Source organism: Euphorbia lathyris, chromosome 2, assembly GCF_963576675.1.
Source record: "Euphorbia lathyris chromosome 2, ddEupLath1.1, whole genome shotgun sequence".
Classification (NCBI taxonomy): Eukaryota; Viridiplantae; Streptophyta; class Magnoliopsida; order Malpighiales; family Euphorbiaceae; genus Euphorbia; species Euphorbia lathyris.
Window position 1 is genome coordinate 81462676 of NC_088911.1, and position 3825 is coordinate 81466500.

Genomic DNA, 3825 nt, shown 5'->3' on the forward strand with positions numbered 1-3825 from the left:
ATTTTATACCATAATTTAAAAATTATAGACTCAAATTCAGAAATTACAAACCTTAGAAAATATATTCTAGACTTCTAATTTATAAACTCTAACCTTAAAATATATTAAAAGTACTGATTTTACTAGTTTGATATAATCCAAAATTATAACTTGTCATAGTTGTAAATAGTTTTTAAAATATGAATTTTCTGGGTAATTTTCCCTTATAAAAATGTCATTAACCACATTCAATTCACTCTTAAACAAATTGATTTTTCCAATTTTTTTCTTACTACTAACTCTTCCAATTCTTTTCTTAAAAAAAAACCCTTCCAAATCTTGTCTTTTGTTCTATAATATCACTAACAATTTTTATATTTAAAAAAATAATAACTAACAATTTATAAAAAAAAGGAGAGTTAAGATGCAAAAATACCCCTAACGTTTTGGGCCAGGAGCAATTTTATCCCTGACGTCTAAAATGGTGCAATTTTACCCCTAACGTTGGAAGTCAAGAGCAATTTTACCCCTAACGTTGGAAGTCAGAAGCAATTTTACCCCTAACGTTAATAAATTGGGTCGATTTGAGAAATAATTCATCAAACTGTCTTCTCGCTCATGAATCTTGTTATCTACACTTCATATGTGTGTTATTTTATCAGTAACAAATCACAAACATTCATTGGAATGTGAAAAAAATAAAAAAATATACTGTCTTTTTTGTACGGATTAGATAAAAAAAAATTCTAAAAATCCACCGAATTTATAAATATTAATCTCAAATTCTATTATTAAATTATAAAAAATATGAAATCCTTTTTTTAGACGAATTATTATGCAATTGGTGTAGAATAATGAACAAAAATATCTGTATTTTATAATAGTGTCTGAAATTGACCCAATTTATCAACGTTAGGGGTAAAATTGCACCATTTTAGACGTTAGGGGTAAAATTGCTCCTAGCCCAAAACGTTAGGGATATTTTTGCACCTTAACCCAAAAAAGAATTATCATTTTTCTAAGAGCATGCCACATCATCAAAATCCCATCAAATCCAATTACCTTTTTTTTTCTTACGATTAAACTCGTCCAATTCATACCTTTTGTTCTATAATATCACTAACAATTTTTACATTTAAAAAAAATGTTCTGTTTGTAAGAGCATGCAACATCATCAAAATGGCATCTAAAATTCTCTTCTAATCTTCTTTATGTTTCTGTTATTATATGTAATATAGATTTCATGATTTATATAATCAGTACTTATATGTTGTTTGATAGAAATAAAAATTAAGTGCTGAAAAAATATAAAATTAAATATTGAATTTTAAATACCGAATATAAACAATTAGTTGATAATACAAACACACGTGAATTACCTTCAAAAAAGCACATTTAAATTAAATAAGTGCTTAATTTTTAATTTAAATGATTAGATGAGTTATCAAACAAGGTATTGGCCTAAAATTTCAATTGCGTTTAATAACCCTATGTTCTTATCTAATTGATTCAATAACCTGTCCAGTTACATTCAATATCTCCATAATCTCGTCTAATTGCATTGGATAACCCAAAAATTCTACTGTACCGTGAACTTTCAAAATTTCCTAATTTGTTGTCTATTTATCACATTCTTTTGATACGTGACGAGCATTTTGAGACATGACGGAGCGTGTCTTCCATTTTCAGCATGCAACAAATTTTATTAAGAATTATGATGTTATTAGATACAATACGTGGGATCATTTGTAACTTTTAGAAATTCAGATGTTGCCCCTATACTCCAAAACTTTCCCTCCACTCTGAACTTTTTATTTGATGAGTCATATCCTCTGCACATAATAATTAAGATACTATATTTGCCATTTTATACAACTTAGCACATGACCTGTGTATGGTAACCAAATTAGCTATAAATTACACCCCTCTTCTCTCTTGCCCTCTCTTCAGATTATCCAAAAAAGACACAAATTCAATTTTCAAACCCTGAATCTATGGCTGGATATGGGTGGAATTCCAACAATCTTCCTACAAGCACGTACGCCGGCGCTCCACAAATCGCCTGTCGAATTTGTAACCAGGTTTTTGTGAGCACTGAAGCTTTTCTTCATCACATCGAAATTCACATGTCTACGGATCATGATGGTTCTTCTATTTGTGCCTCCAGAAGGATGCAGCAGCCACCACGGTCTCTTAATGCTTCCGGTGGTGGCTTGAGCGGTCTCTCCTGTCAAATGTGTTGCCTATTAAAGAAAGGCGGATGCATGGTTACGCATCACTCGTAAAACCCTTAGGGTTAAACTCAAAAAACACATAAATGTGTTGCCTATTAAAGAAAGGCGGATGCATGATTACGCATCACTCGCAAAACCCTTAGGGTTAAACTCAAAAAACACATAAATGTGTTGCCTATTAAAGAAAGGCGGATGCATGATTACGCATCACTCGCAAAACCTTATGATTATATTATTTTCGAAAGAAAAATAATAGAGTAAGGCATAAAATTAAGCGAATAAACGAGTACTCAAAAATTGCAAAAAGGGTTTGGCCACCCTAGCGAAAGCAAAAATTACTATGAAGAATTACAAGTATGAAGTCGGCAAAAGGCAAGGATCATACATGAAAATAAAGTGACAATAATCGCACGTATAGGCAAAGCGGCAAGTTATCAATGATTAATTTATTATTTTATGGCTCTCAAAACAATTTGAATACAATCTTTTAATTTGCTATTATTTAATAAGCACTCAACCTATAAATAATATAATAGTGGAGGTGAAATTTATAAATTATAACTTGGGAAGTATTAAATCAGAGAGAAAAAAACTGCACAAAGAGAAAAAGAGAAAAATAGTGGAAAGAGTATATCCCACATCGAAAAGAATAGACTTGAGCAAACCTATATGTGAGTATAAAAGCAAATGAGAGGATTGGGAAAGCAGGGGGACCACTTTGGTGAGCTCCAATGGAATTATTCTTTTGTCCTTTATTAAAGAATACCATGAGTTTTGTCTTTTATTTAAAATTTGAAATTTTTTTTTTAAAAAAAAATGTTACAGACCCAGGGTCACACCGGTTTCCGGTCGAACCGCCGGATTCTGGTTCAACCTCGGGTCACTCCGGTTTGTTGAACATTCAACAAACCGGAGAGGCTCGGACCGGTTGCCTAACTGGTTTCCGATTCAACCGGTCGAACCGGCCGGTCCGGTCTGAATCTGATAACATTGGTTGTGAAGAGTAGACAATGGTGAAAAGAGAAGCTTTCTCTCTCTCTCTTTCTCTCCCTTCTCCCTTCTGCGATGCCCCCCTTCTTAAATTCTAGCAACTTCCCTTCCTTATGTACACATTTCCCTCACTTAATTAATTCTAGGACCTTCTATATCTTCCTCCCATTATTTAAATTAGAGTTAGAAAATTATTATTAGGTTTTACTAGACATGAAATTTATATTCTTTTATAAAATATATTATTTGATTAAATAAAAATGGTAATCTGTTAAAAAAAATGAAATAATAATGGTAGTAACTTGTAATATGAAATTATTATTAGTATATGGTAGTATAAGAAAACAAATTAAATGTATCATTAATAATATCGGATTATAAAATTTGAAAGGGTATATTTTTCTTTAATTAAAAGGAATTTCCAAAATTCTAATTTAACCTCCAATTCTTGTAATTCGTGTAATTAAACCTCATTTATTACATTTTTATACCTTTTTGTTACTTATTATTTCGATTAAAAGATTAGTCTGACACTGTTATCTCGGGTCTAATCGAATTAAATGATGTTTTCGAAATGTTATTTCGAAAAATAATTCAAATTGATATGCAATTTTCTTTGATT